At 45.2% G+C, this 14,622-nt stretch overlaps 1 protein-coding gene across 1 annotated transcript in view; it reads right to left on the reverse strand.

The window, feature by feature from the left end:
- Nucleotides 1–556: 556 nt before the first annotated feature.
- Nucleotides 557–14,622, reverse strand: part of LOC123790800 (protein FAM169B-like) — a 352,586-nt gene continuing 338,520 nt past the window's right edge. The window contains exon 9 of the mRNA XM_087856692.1: nucleotides 557–9,504. The gene's annotated coding sequence lies outside the window, so the exon portion shown is untranslated. The remainder of the gene's footprint in view (nucleotides 9,505–14,622) is intronic.

Raw genomic sequence — 14,622 nt, forward strand, 5'->3', positions numbered from 1 at the left:
GCAGTCATTTCACTACATATACAGATACCAAATCACCTTGTTGTCTCTCTGTTTTTAATATGTGTTTATTTCAGAGAGAGAGAGCGTGTGCGCACACACAAGGCGAGGGGGAGAGGGAGGGAGAGAATCTCAAGCAGGCTCCTCACTGAGCACAGAGCCTGATGCAGGGATTGATCTCATGACCCTGAGAGCACAACCTGAACTGAAATCAGGAGTTGGATGCATAACCAACAGAGCCACCCAGGCACCCCATCTTGTATATCTTAAATATACACAGTTTCTATTTGAAAAAAAATTTTTTTAACCAAATCGACAAGTTCAAAACTAACCTTCTGATCTTGGCCTGAACCCTGTTCCATCTTCTCTCCTGTAGTTCTCATTTCAACACCATCACCAGGCCCGGCCCACGAAACTGGTATTTGTCCTTTTCATCACATTTCCCCTGACCCCTCACAGCCAATCAGGTTTTCAGTGGGTGATCATTCTTCCCCTGCAGCCCACTCCCTCCTAGCCCTCCCCACTGCAGCCCTCCCCACTCCCCTGGGTCAGCCCCTCAGCATCTGCCTCCAAGATCATGGCAACAGAATCCGAACTGGTCTACATCCCACTAATCCAGCCTCCCCTTCTTCAGAAGAGAGGTGTTTAGACACAAGTCTGACCATTTCTGTCTCTTGTCAAAATCCTTCATGCAAAGTTCATGATAAATTCCATACTAGGCCTGGCTGACAAGGGGATCTGTGATTTGGTCTCTACTCCCTTTCCCAATTTTATCTCCTCCCCAGTCCATTCATATCCTTCCTTCTGGCCCAGGTGACCTATTGCAGTGTACCTACCTAACTCTGACAGTCTTTGGGGCAAAGTCTATGCTTTGAATATCTATGTATGCACAATACTTCTCTCGGCACATGATACCTCATCGGTGTACAAGACATTGCAGAATAGGTGAATGAATGAATGAATGAATGAATGAATGAATGAATGAATGAGTAAATGAATATCCAGTCCGGCATCGGGCTCCCTGCTCAGCGGGGAGTCTGCTTCTCCCTCTGCCTCTCCTCCCTGCGTGTGCTCTCTCTCAAGTAAATAAATAAAATCTTAAAAAAAAAAGAAGAAAAGAAAGGAATTAAAAACCAAGAGAACCATAGCATGAAATATTGGTGTCCAACCCTACGCCATTAGTACCCACCATCTACTATATACCCAGGTATTCTTCAGCAAGCACCTCCGATCCTCTCTGCCTTGGGTTTTCCTTGTCCACAGGAGCTTGCCATCTGATTGCTCCTCTTCTTACTAATAGAGCCTGCTTTGCTGCGAAGAAATGTGTCCAGCTCTAGGGAAGAACGAACGCCAGGGAGCTCATGTCTGTCCCTTTGAGTGGCATTCAACAATGACGGATGGGAGTTGGGGATAAATACCCCAGCTCTCACCCCGTGGGTGGAACAAGTCTGGGGCATGTTATACAGTCTACCAGAGGACCACAGTTGCCTACAGTCATGTATGAACCCCCGTGGCCTCCAGTGGTAATTTGCTTATTAATCTACCCTGTACTGGATAAGCTTCCTTCCCTTCCCTGCCCTACTCAACGTTAGCAGAGGACTTAGAGATCCTGCCCCAGGGAAATATCCTGTTCTTCCTTAGGTCCCTTCCTAAATCAACAACCTACATTCAAACCCTTATCTCAAGGTCTTCTTGCAGGGGAGCCCAAGCTAGGGCTATGAAGAATTTCTCATTGACTTTAGATCATTCCCAGCCCTAAAATTTTTGCCTCCTAAAGAGCTGACAAATGTGACCACTTCTCTACCAATACTGAGTTCAAAGTCTCATCCTTCCCCAGTATGACCCAGCAGTACCCCTTTACCTCGTCCTCCTCTCCTTTTCTATGTCCCCTTCCTATTTATTGCCTCCACTATTGCAGCATCCTATCTGTAAACTTCTAATCTTGTCATTTCACTGGTTTAATCCTTCTAATTTTTCCCATGGACTAGAGGAAGGCGTTCAGACTCCGTGGCCTCACCTACAAGCCCCTCCTTGATTTGGCCATATTCTCCGTGTTCAGCCCATCATATTCCCAGACCCGGAGTTCTGGAGTCAGAGCACCTCTGCTGAATGCTTTGTTTTTCCTGTACTGATACTTCTCAGTGATCCCACTGGTCTTTACCCAGTAAGAGCCAGCTGGGAACGTGCTGTCCTCCAACACTGTTTTAGAAAGCTTTGTCTCTCTCCTCCTTGTCATGTAGGTTTTATGGAATGTGGGGCATTTGTTTGATCTTTTGGCGCTAAACCTAGGGGAGGACTGAGCTCCTCCTGAATGTCCAGCTGAATGATGCAAGAGACAGAGAGTTCCCACGGAGAGTTTCAGAACAGACATCACAAGATAAGCATTTCTCCGCAGGGGGCAAAGTTCAGAGCAGCAGGCTGTCAAGACTCACCCCTGATAATGTCTAAGGAGGTCACACTAGTAGGGGAAATCTGACCTTGGGAGACAGTTGTAAAACACTTCAGTGGGTAAGGGCTTTTTTTTTTTTCCTATGATTTCTTTAAAAACACGGTAGGAAGGATCTATCCCTTGCTCCCAGAATGTGGCAGACTTCATAATGTCAACAAAAATACTCTAAGACTTTGTCATCAGTCAGTTCTTCCTTCTTTTTGTTACCTCGGGATCCAAAGGACCCTGGTTTCTGAACAAAGGGTCCTGGCAGATTTTACAGGCACGTGTGTGCATTCCCACAGGCACACCTATCACTTTTCATGGACTCATCTCAATAACTCAGTGATGTACTTGCCTCAGTTTTTCTGTCTATAAAATGGGGGGGGGAGAATAGGAAAGATAAAAGTACCTAATCTCATTAGCGTATTTGGAGGATAAAATGAGCTAACACATACAAAAACACTTAGAACGCCACGAGGCACGTAAGGGCTATCGCTTGCCTTTTTTCCTTATCCTTAATATTATCATCCTTGTCAATATCCCAGGCTTAGAAGGAAACTGACCGATGAGAATTAAATAATTTTCCCAAGATCACAAAGTGGGAAGTATAATAAACAGGAATCAGTACCCACGCTCAAACTTGTCTGCTGCTTTGCCCCTCCAACCGTAACTGAACTTGAAGCTCCCGCCAAGCGCAACGGCCTTCCAAACCTCTGCACGTTGGCGCGTGCGGTTCCCTCTGTCCGGCAAACTTCACGGATCATTTAAGACTCAGCCTTCCTGTGTTCCTGCAGAAGTGTGGTATCTGATCACTAGATCATGAACTCGTTCAGAGCCTTTCTTGCATCTTATTTATCATTTTATTCTCAGCCCATAGAAGAGTACCCGGCCTATGGTTAATCTCTAAATACACTTTGAATAAATGTGTATACAAATACATAAATATATGAAGATGTTGGCTCCATCTAAGAAAATGAGACAATTCTTTTTTCCACTTAGGAACCTTTGATTGATACTTCCAAGAGCCTCAGGATTAAATTACTCCCACTCCCACAATGTACCTCATGACTGAGCTACAGAGTGTTCAGAGGCGGGAGTAGGGGAGGTTGGCGAGAAATGGAGAAAGGGGTTTAGAGCCAGTCCTTCTAGAAGGTTCTATAATACATGTTTTCCACAGAAGAAGAGCAGTTATATTTCATTCATGCATCTAATCATTCATTCACTCATTCATGTGTTTATTCAACAATTATTTATTTCTCCTTTATTCAATAAATATTCAATATAAGTTTATATGTTTAAGTCCTTCTTGAATAGCTCTGCCCTTTCTAGTTGTAGAAAAGTCTTAGTAAGGAGGGTGCGTATTGCATGGTGCACGTTATACGCAACTAATGAATCATCAAACTTTGCATCAGAAACCAGGGATGTACTGTATGGTGACTAACATAATATAATAAAAAAACATTACAAAAAAAGAAAAAAGAAAAGTCTTAGTGGGAAAATGAAAGGGATGCACATGGGAGTTGTTCAGGACACAGGGTCAAGTCCAGCCCTTGGGTAGTTTCTTGAACCTCTCTAAACCTGAGCTTCTGAAGAACAGCTCCCACCTGCTGGGGGCCAATGGTGCACTAGAAATTGTGCCAGGTCTTTGCACACCATCGCTGTAATCTTTACAAGGCTTTAAGCCTCCTCACCTCTCAGAGGATGTGTGAGAATTCTAGAGAATGAACTGAGGACACTCAGAACCAAACTGGGCAGGTAGCAGGCATTAGTCTGCTACAGTTCAGAAGGGACATCATCAGGGAAGAAGCTGTGTCCTCTAGCCCATCACCAGCTGGCCCCCCAGAGCTGACAGGAACCACCCAGGCCTGAGAACCCAACGGGATCAAACATGCCCACACATCTGTTTTGCAGAACAATCCATCACTGGCCGTTTGCTCCCAGGCTGCACTTCCTCAGCACCTTGAACCCCCCCCCCCCTTTTTCCTCAACTTAGGTGGACAAAGAAAAGGATCTGGACTTTTCAAGCACTCAGCATTGCTTGAGGTCAGAGTTCACAACAAAGCCACCCAGTGTGGGATATGGGGTAGCAGGAAGACATTGCAGGCAGCAGAAATTCTCCCAAACCCAATGTGGGCAACCCCACATGCTCATGGTCCTGGGCAAAGAAGAGGCCCAGGCAGTGCCTGCAGCTGTGGGGTCCAGGATCCATGCCTGCCCCTTGCCCACAGGTCCAAGCCACCCAAAGGAGGTGTCCAGTGGGCCACAAGGAACACCAACTAGGCTTTGACCACTGACTACGTGCCAGGCACTGGGCGGGAAGCAATCCATACATCATATTTCATTCTCCTTCACAGCTCTATGAGCCTGATTTTATCATTTTTATAGGAGGGGACCCTGAAGTTCTAAAGAAGTGAGGAACTTGCCTAAGTCCTCCAGCAAGTAAGTGACAATGCTGTGGAGTGGAACCCAGGCCTGTGTCACTCCATGGCATATGCTCTCCACTGCACCTCGTCATCTCCAGGACAACTCCGTCAGCACAGGACTCCAGTCCAAACAGTGCATTTATCCACTGTTGACTAGAACAGGTGGGCCTTCAAGAAATGATAGCCGCCATTGTTATTGCTATTGTTTTTATAATAATAATAATTATTATTATTATTACAATTTTATTACCAGTCACAGTAAGTAATGCAGAGTATTCAAGCTTCCACTTGTACCAGAACCTAATTAAAACTCATTTTCCACCCATAAAGACCAAGATAAGAGGGAAGATGATCTCAACCCAAACAGCTGCCTGAGGGTCTGGGCCTTGTTGGAACATCTCCTCTCGTGCAAAGAGACACAGGATTATTTTTTACAAGCCCGAAACAGCAAGCCATAATCCTGCAGTCACAGGATCATCTGTGTGAGTGAACGCTCTTAGAGATCTTAGCTTCCATTAAGAATTTACAGATCAAGGGCGCCTGGGTGGCTCAGTCGTTGGGCATCTGTCTTCGGCTCAGGTCATGATCCCAGCGTTCTGGGATTGAGCCCCGCATCGGGCTCCCTGCTCAGCGAGAAGCCTGCTTCTCCCTCTCCCACTCCCCCGCTTGTGTTCCCTCTCTCACTGTCTCTCTCTCTGTCAAATAAATAAATAACAATCTTTATTAAAAAAAAAAGAATCTACAGATCACACAGCAGCATAGGCCCCTAGAGGTTCCAGTTTCCAGACCAGCCACAGGCTCACTGGAGGAAGAGGATTTCTCTGACAGCGTCCGGAGGCAGCCCTGCATTGCCTCGAGGTTGGGGTAGCACTAGCATAGGCCAATGGGGTCTTGTCAACACTTTTTTGGGAACATTCGCATCTGTGAGAATATGAAGTCCAAGCCAACTTGACCATCTTGTTTCCTTCTCTGCTCCTAGAGTGGAGCCCGGCCCCTGGGGGACATTCAGTGAACGTTGGTACAAAGTGAACGAATGACTGGAACCATTCTTGGGTGCCCCAATATGCTGAAGTACAGTAGGGAGGTGAACGACGGGTCTGGCCCTAGTCTCTTGGAGCACCTGAGGTGAGGGAGAGAAGCAGACAGTTCTACTGCTGTCCTATCAGTACTATGAGGAGAAGGAATCCCAGGGGGCAGTTTTGAAAGAACAAAGGAGGGAGTCCATAGCCCCAGAAGGTCAAAGGAGTTTCCAGGAGAAGATGAGGCCCCACCTGGGAGGGTACATCTGAGTTAGGCCAAGAAGCAGAAGATACTCCAGGCAACAAGAAGGAACAGAATGGATCACAAAGAACACAGAACAAATGTGAGTGGCCCCAGTGGGCTGGAGCATAGTGTGGGAGAAATTAAGAGAGGCCGGGCTGAAGCTGAAAACACAGAAGGCAGGTCACCAGTCTTACAGTGAAACTCCTTTTGTACCTAAAGCAGCACCTTCCAGTGTGTTCTCTGGAAGAGCAGGTTTTTTGAGATGCTGGGCGAGGAAAGGGCTCTATGGTCGAATAGATTTGGGAACCACTTCTCTAACAGCCTCCCCACAACGCATCTTATACACGGAGGCCTTGAGGAGGCCTGTGCTCAAGAACCCTGCATGATGCTGTTTATACCGGCTTACCTCAAACTCTCAGGAAGAAGCCATCTGACCACGGAAAGCTTTTCTTTTCCCCACAACCCTTAGAGAGAGGCCCAGAATTCACACTGAATAATGCTCTCCAAAGGTATTCAAGAGTGACCGCAATGCTTTCCTCCAAGGAATGACATGATTGTTCGTATTTTAGAAATGATCGTGGGCCATCATAAAGAACGATTTAGAGACAGAATACATAATCTGGATCAACCCTCTCTCTGAGGATAAACAGGAAAAGCTGGACAAAATAAAAAAATAACAACAACAGCAACAAAATACCTTCTTAAGGACATCCGAGAACTCACAAGGAAGTAAAGAATTAGGTCCAAGAGAAAAACCCAGAGAGATAGGGTCAGCGTTTAGAAGCATCTTGCCCCAGAGCTGGGGGACAAGGAGATATGCACTGATTTCAGATGAGGCCGTGAAGCCCAAAACTGGCTATTCATGTGGGGAAAAAGCAAAAATAAAAACTTTGACCCCTACTTCACAGCATATACAAAAATTCCTGGTGAATTATAGATCTAAATGTGAAAAACAACACGGTAATTAATCTTAATGACTTCAGCGTAGAGAATGTTTCTTTAAAAGTCATAAAAGGCACTAGCCATTAAGGAGAAGTTTGGGTTGTTATGTGACTGTTAAAATCAAGAACTTTTTTTTTCTTTAGGTTATTTATTTATTTGAGAGAGAGAGAACAGGAGGAGGGGCAGAAGGAGAGAGAGAGAGAGAGAGAGAATCTCAAGGAGACTCCCCGCTGAATCCAGAGCCTGACACGGAGCTCGATCCCATGACCCTGAGATCGTGACCTGAGCCAAAATCTAGAGTCCGGCACTCACTGACAGAGCCACCCAAAATCTAGAACATTATGTTCATCAAGAGACACCCTTAAGAGAGTGAAAAGGGGGGCGCCTGGGTGGCACAGCGGTTAAGCGTCTGCCTTCAGCTCAGGGCGTGATCCCGGCGTTATGGGATCGAGCCCCACATCAGGCTCCTCCGCTATGACCTGCTTCTTCCTCTCCCACCCCCCTGCTTGTGTTCCCTCTCTCGCTGGCTGTCTCTCTCTCTGTCAAATAAATAAATAAAATCTTAAAAAAAAAAAAAAAGAGAGAGTGAAAAGGGAAGATGGGTGGAAATGTATTTGCAACCCAAACAGCTGACAGAGGACTTGTAGCCAGCTTACGGGAAAAATTTATGCAAATCAATCTCCCCCAAAAGACAGTCAAACCAACAGAAAAAAAAAAAAAAGTATAATGGGAACTTCAAAGGAAAGGTCTTCCAAGTGGACAACAAATAAATGAAAATGCGCTCAATCTCATTAGTCATCAGCACTGTCAGGTAAAACGACAATGACAATAAGATATCCCATCACGAGAATGACTAAAATTGAAAAGGCCAACTATCCCAAGTGCTGACAAGGCTATGAAGTAATGGGAGCTCCTGTATGTGATGGGTGGGATTTTAAATGGGTATAAGAAGTTTAGAAAACTGGAATTAGCTACACACCCCCCAAAAAATCATGAACTCCTCTCTGAGAACAAGACCCACATAAACGTGTGCAGAGGTAGACCAGGAGACTTGTACAACACTGCTTATACCTGCAGTATTCATAATGGCCTCAAGCCAGAAACAACCTACAGGACCACCCACAGAAGAATGGATACGTAAGATGCTGGTACCTTCGTGCAACGGAATGCTGAACCACTAGGCATGTGAAGCATGGATAAACCTCATGGCCGTGACCATAGCAAAGGGAGCCAAACATAAAATGCATACCATATAAGTCCATTTACAGGATGTTAAAGAGAAAGGCAAAATCCAACCACAGTGTCAAAATTCGGAATAGTGGGAATGAATGGAGGGCATCATGATGGGGATGGTAAATGCAGGAGGGGTTTCTGGGGTGCTGGCACATTCTATTTGTACAACCGACTGGTGCTGTTAGAGCCATGGATTATGCTCTGAGCCCTTTTTTGTAAAAGTTAAATGTCAAAATAAAATAAAAGATTTTTTTAAAAGATTGGAGGAGAAGGGAGCCCAGAATCAGAAAGAAGATGCCATCAACTAGACAAAAAAGTGATAAAGCCTGAGATGGTGAGAACGCAGAGTTGGGGCTTGTCAACAGGAACTTCTGACTCTGAGAGTTAAGTCTGGAGAGAAGTTGCGTAATTTCAGAAGATTTAACCCATCAAGTATCTTTAAATCCATGAGCTCACAATGACTTTAAGGGAAAAACAAATCACCTTCAGAAGCTGATAGGAAACCAATCCATTATCTTGAAAACTGTTAAGTAAAGGGAAAGATTCAAGTATTTATTCTGATTTTTTTTTTTGCATGATCTGGACAACTGAGTAACCAAATGGTAGATGAGAAGAAGCGTCTTTTTATAAAAGAAGTCCAATAAGTAAATGGCAAAAAAAATTATAAAATTAGAATACCACTATTTTGCAGCCCCCTATTAAGTAATGGGCTTAGGCTGTGCAGGGCACTAGTCGGCACATCATAAAAAAGAGACAACCAGGGGCACCTGGGTAGCTCAGTCAGTTGAGCGGTCAACTCTTGGTTTCAGCTCAGGTCATGATCTCATGGTTGTGGGATTGAGCCCCACGTCCAGCTCTGTGCTCAGCTCAGCATCTGCTTCAGATTCTCTCTCCCTCCCCCTCTCCCTCCTGCTCACATTCTCTCTCTCTCAGATAAATAAATAAAATCTTTAAAAAAGAAAAAGAAAAAATAAAGAAAAGAGCGAGAGAGACAACCAGAAGTCACAGGCGTCCCGTGAAAGCATATGGCGTCACCCATTCATCTGACCGAACGAGTCTAATCTGAGTGTCAGCAAGCTTCGGGATCCAGCTGGCAGTGTGCAGGAAATGCAGAGGAGACAGGGACTTGCTGAGGTGCTCCACGCACGCGCAGTCAGTAAGATCCCGACTGGGGGAAACTGCAAGGCAAGTAAGCCTGGTTCTTCATCAGATGGACTGCAAGGGAGGAGAGAACAAAGGTAGATTAAAAGAGCCTTAAAAGATAATATTATAACTTTTTTTAAGGCAAGACTGTATCATAATGTTTGGGAATGCACATCTGGGTAGTAAAATAGAAGGAAACACAAGGGACTAATTTGTAGTTGAATCAGGATAGTGGGGAGAAAAGGGTCTGTGATAGAGGTGGAGGGGACGAAAGGAGGGGAGGGGGCTTTCTAGGTGGCAAAGTTCTAGATCTTTCCTGGGGTAGTGGTTACAGGATGTCCACCTGAATGATAATTCATTAAACCATACCTTGGTGTTGTTTAGTTTTCTGTGTCAATGTTTTCGTTTCAGTAAAAATGTTTTTTGTATGCTAGAATTAACTTGTCATATGGTATAGTCATCTACTTAAAGAAAAACTTAAATTCTTTGGAATTCCAGAAGGAAGAAGTATTAAACACACAGCATTTATACAGCACTTTGTAATTTTAAAGAAACTTTCATCTGCATTGCTTCATGTAATGATTATACTGATCCTTGGTGGTATTATTATACCCATTCCACAGATGAGGAATGTGCTCATCACGTTTTGCCTCTGTTTCTTTAACCTACATTTTTCCCAACTCCAAATCCCACACTTTTTCTCAGAACAGTTATCTGAACATTTTTTGGCCATGGATTCTGTGGCCCATCCATTTCTATCATGACCAATGGAAATTCCAATGGGGAAAAAAAAACCCACCTCAATTATAATGATAGAAAAATAATTTAATGAGAAAAAAATACTTAGAGAAGAAAAAACATTTCAAAACTGAATAATCTACTCATAGGATTACAACTCAGTTGCCGTTAATCATAAGCAAACATTAAAGTATCTGGAACCGTGCATAATACCATAGTAGGATCTTAAGAAAGAATGTGCAATTTTGGATCTGTTTCTAGCATGCCAGGAGAATTTCTTTTCTTTTTTTTTTTTCCTTCCCTAGTGAGAGAGGGTTGAGGAGGGGCAAAGGGAGAGGGAGAGGGAGAGAGAGAGAATCCCAAGCAGGCTCCACACCCAGCAGGGATCCTGACGTGGGGCTCGATCTCACAACCCTGAGATCATGACCTGAGCTGAAGTCAAAAGCTGGATGCCTAACCAATTGAGCCACCCAGGTCCCCCAGGAGCATTTCTCATAATAGAAAAACAACCTAAATGATGCATCATAATGGATATACAATTTGGTTGATTTATATAATGCAATATTATTAAAAATGATAAATTAATCTTAGAAATAAACTGTGAAGAAAAGAATATCCCTTTCTAACACATCTCACCCTCTTGTTCTTTCTGCTTTCTAGATGTTTCTATCTTCCGGCTTCCTCCATGCCCATAACTCTGGCCCACCATCACCAGCTCTTAAGGGATTGCTATGCAAGCCCTCAGCTGCTCCCTCTGCTTCCAGCCCTGCCCTGCTTTTCTGCACAGAAGTCTTCTTAAAGAAGACTCTAATCCAGGGGGACATACAGAGAAGTGTTTTAACTACCAGGAGTCCATGGCACACAGACCTGCAACCCAACCCTCTCTCTACCATCTAGCAATCATATGAACTTGGATGAATCACATATCGTCCTGGAGCCTCAGTTTTGTTCATCTGTAAGATGGAAATAATCACTGTTTTGATTGAGGGGAACCAGACAATTTATCTCCCAAATGGGGGTCACTGTTCCAACCACACAGTATTTGAGGACAAGTAGGATAGCGATAATAAAAGTGTCCTGCAAAGATCTTGGCAAGTGGCAAGCACTCAGGAGAGGTTAACTATGCATAATACATCACTTCCCTGTCTGGTAGGCTCCAGCTGCCCCAAGAATCAAGTCTCAACTGCTCAGCATGGCCCACGAGGCCCTTCGTGAACCAGGTCCTGCGTCTCTCCCCCTTGCTGTCTGCACCACAGCCATGCTGATTGTCATTCTCTGAATGGCCCTCTTCTCTGGGCCTTTGCACGAGTTCTTCACTTTGCCTGGAACATCCTCCACCTCCTCTACCTGGACATCTTTCCATTCTCCGGGCCTCAGTTTACCCGGGATCTTCTCCTGCTTTCTTCACCCCGGACTGTTACACTTCCCCTGTCATTATGTAATGGTTGACATGGTAATGGTTGATAAGCACCCATCTTTCCCTCTGGATATGTAACTGCCTTGCTAACCATCATCTACCCAGCACCAGGCACAAGGTCTACGGCATGGCAGGTCCTCAGTAATCTTTGTTGAATTAATTAATTAATTAATTCAAAAAAGTATTTGTGGACAGAAATTGCCTCCCCACCCGCACCTGTAACTCCACCCTAGACGAGTGACATCCTCTCATAAACACCCTTGGTTCCTTGGGGGGACATAGAGTAAGAGAGAGATCTCTCTTTCCTAAATTGTGAAGAATTTCATTATTGGCTTGCCCCAGTCTCACCCCATCATCTGTTTATTCTTGAAATATCTCTCTTCCACTCATTTCTTATTCCTAACTTTGGAAATCATTGTAAAAGTTATTGACCTTCCCTTACATCCCACCCCCAAAGGTGTTTACAATCTCTCTTAAAAGCCCTTGCCCTTTGGGATGCTCAGATGGCACAGTCAGTTGAGCATCCAGCTCTTGGTTTCAGCTCAGGTCCTGATCTCAGGGTCATGAGATTGAGCCCCACGTGGGGCTCTACGCCAGTGCAGAGTCTGCTTAGGACTCTCTCCCTCTCCCTCTGCCCCTCACCCCCATACCTTCTCTCTCTCAAATAAGTAAATCTTTAAAAAAAGAAAAAGCCCCTGCCCCTCGATAGAAATATAAAAACTCAGTCCCTTAAAAGGCCCTTAATAGCCTACCAATCAAGGAACTTCAATTTGCACTGGTATTATGAATAACTTATAATTCAGAATATTTTTTTCCAAACTGCTCATGAGTCCCTCCCCACCCTGTTTTGATATGTCCCATCTTGAGAAAGTATGTACCATCTCCTCCTCCACACTGCCACCATGGAGAATCCCTGCTCTCACCTTCTATCTTGTGGCCATTTTGAGAAACCACGCACTTACGCTTTTTTCTAACCCTAACAAGATTGAAAGAGAATTTAGGCAGCAGTGGCCAAAAAAGATTTGATGCCCACCATCAAAATGGGTTGATTTTATATCTCCTCCTGAAAAAAAAAAAAAAATGGACTCCTCCCAACCACCCTACCTGTGCCTCCACCCAAGCAAGATGGCTGCCTCTATGCTCTGGTCAAGTTAAGCATCTGCACTAGTGAGGAGAACATGTATCTATCATTTTCTAATTCATAAATTCTTCTATAGTTTGAGATGGTTGCTGTAGATTCAAGGCCCCTGACAATTATAAGGGAATTTTAAGCAGAGATTTGGCCATACTTCTAAAATCAGATTAGTTTCCCAATTTGATATGGCAATGATTACTTCAAAGGCAGCTGTGGTTTCATAAAATAAAGGCTCCCTGCTGTAGGCATTTCTTATGGGTACAGGCCAAGGAGCTCAGGAATGCACCCCTGGGGGACAGCAGGCAGGATGGATCTCTTCTACCAGGTCAAAAAGTCAGTGTCACAGCTGGAATCTGCACCTGGGGCAGGACAACTAGAACCGGCCCCAGGAGAAAGGGAGGTGGGATGTCAGTGTGAAAAGTACAGGATTTTTGCTTTGGATACTTATCACTCATTTTTCATGCAAAAAGAATGGCTCTGCTTTTGCCCATCCAGCCTTTTCTTCCTGGAGTGAGGATGGGGCCAGCCACTGACCAGACCCTCACCTTCCTCTCTCACTCTCTGTTCCCTAGAGGTCAGGAGCAGGGCTTCCTGCCTTTGCCACAAGGGGCAGCCAATTCCATGCCAATCATTCTAGAAGGAAACATTTTTAAATAGTCAGAGAAAAGGTAGTGTTTCCTTTTTGAGGAAGATTTACTGAAGGAGGGTGCACATTTGGACAGGACCTCACTTTTCTGGGCCCCTCGATACTGTTCATACCATCCTCTTGAGGAGTGTGTCTCTCTCCCTGATCCTTTCCAGCACGGGAATCGGGTCTTCTGTTGGAGCTGGGGTTCTCCCAAAAGCAGACCCTGAGACAAGAATTTGGGCATGTGTTTATGTGGAAGGTGATCCCAGGAAGTATTGGGAGGGTATGGGGGAGTGAGACAGAGAAGGGAACGGTGTGGATTAGCATTGCAAGCAACTGGGGCTTAGCCCACTCTTGACCGTGGGGAGCTGGTATAGACAGGCCCCCTGCACTGTCTCACTGGGAGCTAAGAAATCCAGAGTGCTTATTCACTAACGTCCATTCCCTCACCGGCTGGGGTGGCCCCTGAGGCATTAGTTCCCTGACACTATCCCCTGTGCTCCACCAAAGCCAGAGAAAGCTGTCAGGCAGAGATGTAGAAAGCCACCAGAGGACTGTATAATGGCCAAGGGTACTTCAAGGGCATGCAAAGGGCAGGACATCTGGGTGTCTGCTCCATTCCCTGTGCCTTTGCAGTGTCCCTGCTTTGTGGGGAGCCTAGTGCAGAGAAGTGGCCAGTGTGTTTAGGCTGAAATGAAATGGGGCCGTCGCTGCCACCATGTTTAACTTCAAAGGAGGAGATCAGTAACATAAGCACAGATCCAGACATGGGGGGCCCTCACCAATGCTGTGACTCAACTGGGGTGTTGTGGGCTCTTGTAGATGACAGGGGAAACTAAAAAGGACAAAATGACAGAAAAAGACAGAGGAAGTTGGGGCACCTGGGTGGCTCAGTCGTTAAGCATCTGCCTTGGGGTCAGGGCGTGATCCCAGCGTCCTAGGATCGAGCCCCACATCGGGCTCCTCCGCGGGGAGCCTGCTTCTTCCTCTCCCACTCCCCCTGCTTGTGTTCCCTCTCTCGCTGGCTGTCTCTCTCTCTGTCAAATAAATAAATAAAATCTTTTAAAAAAGAGAGAGAGACAGAGGAAGTGGAAGGAGGGGGCAGAGAAAGGAAAGGAAAGGATCTGGAGGCAAAAGAGAAGAAAAGGGATGTAAGATCAATGAGGAGAAGTGGCAAATGACAAACGAGTAACCAACCTACGAGGAAATCTGCAATCCCCCTCAGCACTTTGTTTGGCTTCTTCCAGCACAGCTAGATGTGAAAGATCTGGG

This window comes from Ursus americanus, chromosome 28 (genome assembly GCF_024610735.1).
Source record: "Ursus americanus isolate L20-20 chromosome 28, mUrsAme1.1.p, whole genome shotgun sequence".
NCBI classification, from domain to species: Eukaryota; Metazoa; Chordata; class Mammalia; order Carnivora; family Ursidae; genus Ursus; species Ursus americanus.